At 44.0% G+C, this 10788-nt stretch overlaps 1 long non-coding RNA gene across 1 annotated transcript; it reads right to left on the minus strand.

The window, feature by feature from the left end:
- Nucleotides 1-2249: 2249 nt before the first annotated feature.
- Nucleotides 2250-10470, minus strand: LOC106146515. Its single transcript, XR_001230984.1, has 3 exons — nucleotides 8208-10470; nucleotides 7338-7495; nucleotides 2250-4082 (listed from the first exon to the last, which is right to left on the minus strand). It is a non-coding gene; the product is annotated as an uncharacterized LOC106146515 (long non-coding RNA).
- Nucleotides 10471-10788: the final 318 nt, after the last annotated feature.

Here is a 10788-nt window from a genome sequence, read left to right on the forward strand (position 1 = left end):
CTAGTTTTTTTTTTTTTTTTCCGGTTTTTTTCCTGTACCGGGAATCGAACTCACGACCTTGCGCTTGCCAGGCAGGGGCTGTGCCGCTGAGCTAAATCCCCAGCCCCTGGTTTTATTAGTGTTGTTCCCAACCTGGAACCTACATCTGACTAAACCTAAAGCTTTATCAATTGACTGAAAGAAAATACATATCTTTTTGCATGGTGGTCCATGCCTATTATTCCAGCACTTGGGAGGCTGAGGCAGGAGGATCACTGCAAGTTCAAGGGCAGCCTGGATTACATAGTGAGTTCAAGGACAGCCTGAATGGCATAGTGAGACCCTTTCTCCAAAGAAAAAAAGAAAAAGAAATAAAAGATTTTATAGGGAGGGGGTTTGCTAACATCCATAATGCATTAAATAGGCAAAAAAGGAGGGAAGACCTACAGATTCAAGATTTCAGTTTCCCATTCCTATTCCCCAGTAAATTTTCCTATTTTTACCCCCCTCCCCCGCCAAAAAATAATTCAGGGACCCACCAACCAGTTATAGTGCAGGAACTTTATCTGAATCCTTCTGAAGGAACCATAAACAGATTTACATAAAACCATCTAAGAAATTTGAGTATTTACTGAGTATTATAGTTTTAAAAATCACTTGAAAGAGCTAGGCATGGTGGCACACAACTATAATCCCAGTACTTGGAAGGCTGAGGCAGGAGGATTGCCATGAGTTCAAGGCCAGCCTGGGTTATATAGTAGTGAGTCCAAGGCCAGATTGAACTACATAGTGAGATCCTGTTTCAAAAAACAAAACAAAACAAACAAAAACAAAAAAGAAATACAGACTAAACTGAGCATGGTGGCATATGCTTTCCATTCCAGCACTCAGGAGGCTGAGGCAGGATGACTCCTGAAAATTCAAGCCCAGCCTGGGCTGCACAGTAAGTTAAAGGTCAGCCTGGATTACATAATGAGACCCTGTCTCAAACAAGAAATAAGCCAGGTATGGTGGTACACACTGGTAATCCCAGCACTCAGGAGACTGAGGCAGGAGGATCCCTGTGAGTTTCAGGCCAGCCTGCATAAGTGAGTTCAAGGCCAGCCTGAACGACATAGTGAGACCCTGTCTCAAAAGAAAACAAAACAAAACAAAACAAGAAACAAACCTTAGTATCTATAATGACTACACAATACCATTTATTGCTACAATTACACAGCTATACTGTCTCAAGAAACCATAAAGTAATTACTTTGGGGCAGTGGGGATGACATAGGTTTGACACTGAGTTGACTATTGAGGCTGAGGATGGGCACATGGGACTTCAGGATTCCTCTGTCTAGTTGTGTGTGTGTGTTGTTGCTGTTTTCAGAACATAAACTTTTTTTTTATTTTTTTATTTTTTTGCGGTACCAGGGATTGAACTCAGGACCTTGCACTTGCCAGGCAGGTGCTTATGCCACTGAGCTATATCCCCAGCCCTGGAACATAAACTTTAAATGAGTGGACCACTTCATTTTGGTCAAAAATTTGACCAAGCAGCAGCATGGGAACTGAACATGTGTATATGCCTATGCCCAAGGCAGGATTTACTCCAGTTTGCTTTTCTTCCCTCCCTCCCTTGGTTTTGAGACAGGTCTCACCATGCAGTTCAGGCTGACCTTGAACTCACTATGTAATCCAGGCTGCCCTTCCTAACTCAGCCTACTGAGTGCTGGGATCACAGGTGTGTGCCACCACACTCAGCTCTTTAGCACTATAAAAGCAAACAAGGACAACCAACCTATGTCAACCCACATAGGGCTGGTTAAATACCTTAGGGCAAAGCTGAAGCCAAACGCTGAGACCAAACCTCATGCTGACCCTGTTTAAACTCCTCTGGGGATAAGCACAGCCCACCATATGTGAGGCACTGGGATCGAGTCTGAGCACTGCAAAGACAAAAGCCAACAGAGCCCAGCTACCCGCAAAACAAACCTCAATTGTCCCCATCTTCCACCATAATCAGGAGAACTTTGCTTTCTTTCATTATGGCGAGTTTGGTGATCGGCCTCTATCCCAGTGGCCTGTCCCAAGTCATAGGCTTGGGACAATCCAGGCTGACCTTTAACTTATTGTGCAGCCCAGGCTGGGCTTGAATTTGCAGGAGTCGTCCTGCCTCAGCCTCCCAAGTGCTGGGATTGAAGGCATATGCCACCATGCTCAATTTAGTCTGTATTTCTTTTTTGTTTTTGTTTGTTTTGTTTTGTTTTTTGAAACAGGATCTCACTATGTAGTTCAGTCTGGCCTTGAACTCACTACTATATAACCCAGGCTGGCCTTGAACTGTATGTGGAGAGAACTGAAAAGCACCTCATGACTAGGCAACGTATGTCAGATTGCTCCGCTGGCCCATGTGCTGGGTGAGGCACCCACGGTCTGGGAACCCCCACTGCCTTGCTTCCTGGCAAGAAGGACTTCGGGTAAGAGTCTTCCAGCTTCTTTTTTTTCTTTTTTTTTGGTTTTTCTCCGGTACCGGGAACCAAACTCACGACCTTGCACTTGCCAGGCAGGCGCTTTTGCCACTGAGCTAAATCCCCAGCCCCTCCAGCTTGTCTTGCTGCCTTTTCTATAGTTGCCTTCCTTGCCTCAACGCCTTGACTCTTGGCGCAAGTGACCTATTGTGCAGCAAGCAGCCGGCCTTGTGTCCCACAACAAAATCATACAAAATACTGCACTTTCCTTAAAAAGAGTAAGGCAGCAATATGTACATGAAATACAGGCTGATCCTCAAGATTTATTATTCAGGATAGGTTAATATACTTACCTAAATCAAGATGTTGCGGTCTATGCAGTAATTAGTGTCTGAGGAAAGTAGGATCAACATTTATCCTAGTAAGGACACAGACCGATCAGTTGTCTCTGGGGAGGAGACTGGGAATTAGGCATCTTTCACTGTATATCCACTTTTATCTTCAGAAAAAGGAAAAATTTAACCAGATGTACGAACATTAGCTACTGTAGAGAAACAATTTCAAACCAGGACAGGCCTCCCCAGGTGCGTGGCCATGGGGTAGCAGCTAAGGAACTGGCACCAGGTTTCGGGGACGTGCCCCCTGCTGCTCCTTTGGCACAATGAGGCCGCACTGCTCCCCTCTGTGTCCTGTGAAGAACACCTCCCTGCGGGAGGCAGGGCCGGCACGTGGCTCACTGGAAAGTGTTCCAGGCCGATAGCCCAGTGTGCCGGCTCCCACAGCCCCGTGCCCATCACAGCAGGGATTTCCCACGCGCTTTTTTCCTGTGTTCCTGGCTTCACACTTCTGTATTTTCAACTAAGGGGAATACAATGTTTTTTCAATAAGCTGGATGAAAGATGAGAATTGGGGCTGAGACAGGAGGAATGAGTGGACTGCTCTAATGTATTAGCATAGGAAGTTTATAAGACCAAGTAATGAATGCAATGTTTCAATATCATTTGGTTGAAAGAAAAGTAAAGATGAAAGAAGATGCACATTCCTAAATGGGGAGGAAAACCAGGAGGAACCGGGACAATTTCACCTGGGCAGTGGTCCAGAGGTCAGCATTTCAGAGTGCTGGAATTTTTTTTTTAAGAGTAGTTTTAGATTCACCATAAAACTGAAAAGACACACATGCATAGAACTGTTTACACTATTCCACCTACCCAAAAACTAAAAGGTTAAAAAACGCTGAAAAGGGGCCAGGGATATAGCTAAGTGGCACAAGCATTTGCCTGGCAAGTGTAAGGTCTTGAGTTCGATTCCTGGAACCAAAAAAAAAAAAAAAGTGCTGAGAAATCAATTACTTTGTAAATGACTGCACCCTGTATGTGCAGTTGCTTTCCTGGTTGGCTGTTATTTGTGGAAGGCTTGTGGATTTCTGTAGAACAGAATTTCTTTTCATTTCTTCTTTTTTGGTCTTTTTTGAGACAGGATCTCGCTTTGCAGTTCAGGCTGGCCTCAAGCTTGCAACGATCCTCCTGCCTCAGCCTCCCGAGTGCTGGGATTACAGGTGTGCACAGCTGTCACTGTTGGCATCTCAGTTCTCTCCATGTCTCCACTCACTCCATTCGATGGCAACTGGCAATGGAAACGCTGCTGTCCCTGCTGTAGCCAAGGGAAACACCAGGCATGGAGCAGGTAAATAACTTGTTTCAGGCCACACGACCCGAAGGGGCAGGGTAAGGATTCCCACCCGGGCCATGGGCTGCGAAGCCTGCCTCTCCCACTGCCCAAGGCGGCCTCTCAGGAGATCAGCTTCCAGATGCTCCCACACTGGCTCTGGGAGTACAGGAGCTAGTGCAGCTCAAGGCCATCTGTAGCCAAAAAATGGGGGTCCTGCTTATGTCAGCGCTGGCTTGAGCAGTACAGTCTGCAGAAAACCTTAAAATGGCTCCTAAAGCATCTGAAAGCTTAAATGGAATCTTAGCCATCTATGTTGTTTAGAAACTTTTAACTCAGAAAATTCCCTTATAGCTGGAGGAGGTATAGTTCCACTGTTCGTTTATTCATCAAAGTGGACACGTGTGACAGCATAAATACTGAAGTTATTACCAACAGGATCTCTGTTACTCTTGGCAAAGAAACCACGAGAGAGATAATTACTAACAAGTGTGCATAAATACCATTTTAAAACACTAGAATAAAAAAAAATTATATTCTAGGCCTGAGACTGTATCTATTTCAGCAACCCGTTCTGGAATTAAAATAGTAATTACAAGAACCGCTACCTTTCAGCTGTAGGACGCAGGCCCACTCACTCATTTGAAACTACTACTTAGCCTCACTAATTATGTAGAATTGAAGAAACTATAAATCCTTCCCTGAAAAAGATCACAGATGCACTCACGGATAATATACTGCACGAATCTCCCCAGGCTGGCTGAGGAAGCAGGAGATGGGTGCTGAGGAGCCTTTGTGGCCAAGTCCCGCTGCTCACTTTCTTGGACCCCTGGAAGTCAGGGCAGTGTCTTTTTGCTATAGAAGCTTTGCCATCCCACGTGGCAGCCAAGTGGTACAAGGAACTCTTGGAGAACTGCACAGCCCATCAATAGGGATCCTTAAAACAACGGTAATATACCCATCCACTGCACAACTTTCTGTCAAATTCTGATCTTAAAAGGATTTTCAGGTGGCAGCTTCAAATAATTTAAATATAAAAGTAAATATAAAGTAAAAGAGAATTTCTATTTGAAGTGGGATTCTGGATCAAAGGATGAAACTGTCAGACATGAGAGAGACCTGAATTCCAGAGTCTCTGGGTTTAAGTGGAGGTCTGTTTGAATTCATAAAACAACAGGTGCAATGCCAAGGCTTCAGCTGTATCAAAAGAAATGAGGTCAGAGATGTGGAGCAACTCAAGTACAGAGAAAGACCCTGAGAGATCCTCTTGATTAAAACAAATAAAATGCTGAGTGAAATACAAAATCTATTAAAAAAAAAAAAAAGCTACAGGGCTGGCCTGAAAGAGGTTAGCAGACCGATTCCAAAACAAAATGCAAGGACCACGCCTCCCCACTCCTAGAAACCACACAATGGGAGACGGGCAGGACAGGGTGAGCCCAGGAAGCCGAGAGGCACAAGGCCTCACATGTGCTCTCTGCAGGCCGGCCAGGCGCAGCACAGGAAGCACCCAGGGGCTTCTTTCCACTTCTTGGAGTTTCTGAGGTGCTCTGAGAGGCAAAGACCACGTCTACTAAAGAGAAAGGAAAATCTGAAGACACAGCAAAGGCCGACAGGCCTGTGATGAAAGAGAAACAGCGGAGATCCTGTTAAAGGGAACCAACAAGTCCAAGCATTAAAATGCCTCCAAGAGGACTCATTTGGCCTTTTCCTTGTTCTGTTCAGAGAAGTGAATGGAGAACATCGTGCCCATCCATTGATTATGTTGCACAGAAACTGGGAGAGGTGTGGGCTGACCCCACTCCAAGACAAATACAAGAAAACAATACACACAATATAGTTCCTTCTGCAAAGTTCAAAAAATAGCAAAACTTAATGATATGTTTCATGTTACACGCATAATAAAAAAAACAAGGGAATTATTGCAACTCAAGGTGATATTAACCCGACAGAAGGAGATGTAATTGAGGAGATATATACAGAGGCTCCTAAGATACCAGTAATACTCTATTTTGTAACCAGGGGGTGGGCGTGGTGGATGAAAAACTATACAGCCGGGATACAGCTCAGTGGTACAGCGCCTATCTGGCAAGCATGAGGTTGTGAGTTTGATTCCCGGCACAAAAAATACATACATATAACGTACAAAATACATCTTAGACACACACACACACACACACACACGGCAATAACAATTGCACAGAAACCCTTCCAAGTGAAATCCTGTCTCTTAAGGATGTTTATCAGGTCTGCAGAATGTCTTCCTGATCTATTCTATCACTCATGCAGCACTGACTTGGATCTTGAACAAGACAGCAGAGTTAGGAAGTCACCATTAGAAAAGTAAACTGCCATCCTACAACGCTGGCCTACAAATGCAGGCCAGAAACAGCAGGCTGTATTTCTCCTGGAGCAGTGGGGTATGTGTATGAATGTTGGTGGGGAAAAGCAGCCCCCAGCTGCTCTACTTTCATTCATTTTTAAGTACGAGGGCTTGGTTATAGCTTTTATTTGAAAGGCTTCACCCAGCCAACAGTTGGGGCAGCGCTGTCTTAGGCCACAGTGGGCTGTCTGTTATCGCTGAAAGCTCTGAAAGGTTCACTACTGCTGTCTTAGAGGAAGGAATCTCAGCTTTCTGGAGTTGAAAAGAAAATGCAGATCACTGTTCTCCACCCCTTAGGTTTATAAATGAAAACCCAGAGGTCGAAGTTATAAACTGAGTGATATTGATGAATAGGATTATTGGTAGACTAAATATGCCACTTACGGTGAACAAAACAGGTACCTAAGTTAGCAATTTGCACTTCAGCCAATTTTAGGTTGCCTACTGTTCTTGTCCTTCATTCACTGTCATAAGACACACTCAAGGGCCACACAATGGAACAGATCTGAAGCCAATCTCAACCATGCCACAAACTCAATTCAGCCTACCCCAGCCACACTGGACCCTCGCACCTTACCACTACACCAGGCAGGGGTAGTGGTCAGGGGATTATCTGACAAGGGGATTATCTTGGTCTTGAGCTGTCAAGTCCAGCTCTCTTAATCTAGAGGGTTAGCATGGAACCTAAGGATGCTACGTGGTGTTTGTAGAGTAGCAATTTCATTTTGGTAACAGGTACACAATCCGACGCCAGCTCATGGAACCACGGATGTGCAAATCCTCAGCAGATGGCAAATTAACTTTAGCTAGCCTCAGTAGAAATGCCCTTTATCCCACTTGCTCTCTGCCACACCTACCTAACTTGTCAGGACTTCGCTGGAAAGGTCAAGCGGCCAGTCTGTCCAAGAACATAATGACTGGTTTACTGTTCCCTTGTTCACCAGCCCTGAACAACTGGTGAGTGGGCTGGTCCTCGCTGGGATACACAGGATTTGCTACTGTGCTAATTGGATGGCTAGAAAAGAAAGAATATGCATTTTAACATGGCAAGTTGGAGTCGTTTCTACATTGCATCATATACATCTTAGCTAATTGGGTTTCAGAGTTAGTACTTGGCTAGGAATGTGCCTCAGTGCTAAGGCCCTGCGTTCAATGCCCGGCACAAATAAACTAAGTACTGCACTTGGTCACAGCTTAGTGTCAGAGAATTGGTTGTCTGGGATAGAAAAATGAATATGAAACTGGCACAATTTGCTACAAATTAACTATCAGAATTGTTAGAATTTGCCAGTTTGACACCACCAGTGGCTTTATTGCTCTTGTTATACCCAGGTATTTTCAGTACTAAGGGCATTCATTTGTGATCACATTGATGGAAGAGCAAGTTTACTGCCTGGCCCTGGGATGGTAATGTGTTCCATCCCCATGGCAAGATGGCTTGTCTTCCTCTTCAGTTCCCAGACTTTAAAATGCTTTGTGGGATACAAGATCTTTCTCAACATTTTTAGAAGCAATGAGATTGTTACAGATTCATTTCCAGTACTTTGTGTCCTGTACCTTTAGGTTCTTACAAACGTTAGTTCAACAGTTCTCAGAATCACCTAGATAATGGGTGATACTATTGCATTTCTTGATTACAAAATTTACTTAACTGAGCTGCCTAACAATAACCTGCATACTTCACATAGCTGACAATCTTATAGTAATTCTCACACTAAAATGCTTACCTGTAGTTGAAATTCAGGTATCTGCAACACAGCCAAATGCCAAGCCTGTACAAGCTACTGATGCTGTCATGCTGATCAGATGGGACCGCAGCAATCTTGGTGATCGGTCACTAATCAGGCATATTTGAGGCATCTTAAACAGTTTCTGTTTGGCCTTCAGAGTGTGTCTTCTTTCCCATTCCTCTGAAGCTCTCACACTCATATGGACAAGGTTTTCTTCATGTAACTTGGGTGCCTTTGTGTTGTCGTAGTTTGTATCTCAGAAACATTCTTGGGTGTCTTTTACTAGCTAGTGTTTGTGGAATGCTTATTACATAGAGCCAAGCATTGGTGGTTTTGTGGGTTACTCCTCTCAATAGACCAGTTAAGTGTTCTAGTCCCTGTATCCGTGATGGCAAACCTTTCAGAGCTTTCAATGCAACAGGCCACTGCGGAACGCAGGCCACAGGGTGACGACTACCCTATATTGCAGGTAAAGAAACCAAAGTTGGAGAGGCGGAATGTCACACTCTAGGCTGATGTGGACCTAAGACTACACATCTGCTTTGCAGAACTGGAGCCCCCAACCTCCCCAAAAGTCCCTGCGAACTTACTGATCCATAAGGCTAAATGACCCCTGGGTATTTCTCTAGAGATGAGGAAATTGGCAGATAGCACTTCAGAGTTTAATTTCCTTTTTGAAGAAGCTTGCTTTAATTTTTCCATATACCCAAACACAAACAAAACATTCCTTCTCTGTCCTCATACAGACTTCCAGCTTTCTGCTCCTAATTTCATGTGATACTTGGATCAAGACACTGGTCTCTGGGTCTACTTCAGGTCTCATGCTTTGTCTACAAATTGCCCAAACTACTCTTTCTCAAGCCACTTGTCCAATGGTACTTTTGCTCTTCTTGGGTGTGACACTAACCTCACTCTCGTTTACCAGTTGATTTTAAACCTTTACTTCCCAGCAAGCTTTCCCTTTCAAATACCCACCCAGCCTACAATGGAAGCCAGATGGTTTTGCTTCGTTTCCCTTCACCCAAATCCAGCAACTTCCTCCTGGCTCTACATTCAATTTCTCCTCAGTCTGTGTTCTGTATTTATGTGTGTGACTAGAGAAGTATCTAGGCTTAAGGTCTTGAAGAACGAAGAGTGTTAGCCTTGTACTGTCCATTACAGCTAGACATGGCCAAGCCTCATCTGTGGATTCCAAACCAGAGAAATGAACGGATAGGTTTCAACTATATATCAGACTATTAAGCCACATAAGGTCAGTTAACATGTTTTATGACGATAGTGTAATCCTATGACCAGAAATGCTTAAGAAAATGACTTAAAAGAACTTAAAACATCACACTACTTAAATAGCTTCAACTTCATTTTTCCTATTTTTAAAAATCTGAAGGGGCTAGGGATGTGGCTCAGTGGTAGAACTCTGGCCTTGCACGCACAAAGCCCTGGGTGTGATCCTGGGCACCACCTCTGATGAAAACCTACAGTGGCATTCTGTATGCAGTAAATGCTCAGCACATCAAAAGAGGACTACAAACAAAAAGTAGGTGCCACTTAGAACTCAGCCTGTAGCTCTGTGGCACAGAGATAAAGAAGTGTCACAGTAACTTTGTATGATTTCATTCTCCCCAAAGGATCTTATGTCCTAAAACCAGATTGACTTTGCTCTCAACCAGTACTACATGTTTATATTCTTGGGAGTAATTTTCATCTAGCTACTACACTCTTAAGGCTGGTAAACCTCAAGAGGGCAGTCCAACTTAAACCTTACAGCCTTTTGAAACCCCAGAAGTGACTATAATTCACAATGTTCAGGGCAGTATTAAGCATTCATCCCACAGGGAGCAGGAGGCTATGAGTTCTAACTTCCCTCATCAACAGAGCAGCAGAGCAGGCCAAGCGCCTTAGGATGGGGGGCTAGCGACAAGGAGTACAGCCCAGCACACCTGTGCCCATCCCTCACTGATTGACTTTCCCCACAAAGGAAGCCAGTTTGCAAAGGAACAAAGTACTTTTCGAGTGACTTTTAGCAAATTTTGAGAAAATAATACACATCTGACACACCTGTGACAATGAAATACGACATTGCACTCTTTAAGAATTAGGGAAGGACAGCTAGGGGTGGAAGTACACACCTGTAATCTTTGCCCTCTGTGAGATGATGTAAGTTCAAACCCAGCCCAGAAAATGTAGCAACTTAGCTGTTTTGAAATTAAAACAGGTTCCCAGCTCTTGGGAAGGCAGGAGGATTACCGTGAGCTCAAGGTCAGCCTGGGCTACCTAAGTGTTCAAGGATAGCCTGTATTACATGAGACCCTGTTTCAGAAAAAAAAAAAAAAAAAAATTAAAAAATAAAAACAAAACAAAAAACTGGCGATGTACCTCAGTGTGGAGGCCCCAAGTTCAATCCTCAATATGGAAAGAATTCAGGGAAAGAGGAAGAGATCAAAGAAGCGTACACATGAAAAAGTACATGGCTGAGTCTGAACAAGTGGCTTTTAAGTTTAAGTGAACCCAAACAGTAGGAAAACGACAGATAGAGACTAAGCTCCATCTCCCCAAAGAGTTCATCACTCTTTAGAAA

Source organism: Chinchilla lanigera, unplaced genomic scaffold, assembly GCF_000276665.1.
Source record: "Chinchilla lanigera isolate Chin_1 unplaced genomic scaffold, ChiLan1.0 scaffold00081, whole genome shotgun sequence".
In the NCBI taxonomy this organism is placed as follows: Eukaryota; Metazoa; Chordata; class Mammalia; order Rodentia; family Chinchillidae; genus Chinchilla; species Chinchilla lanigera.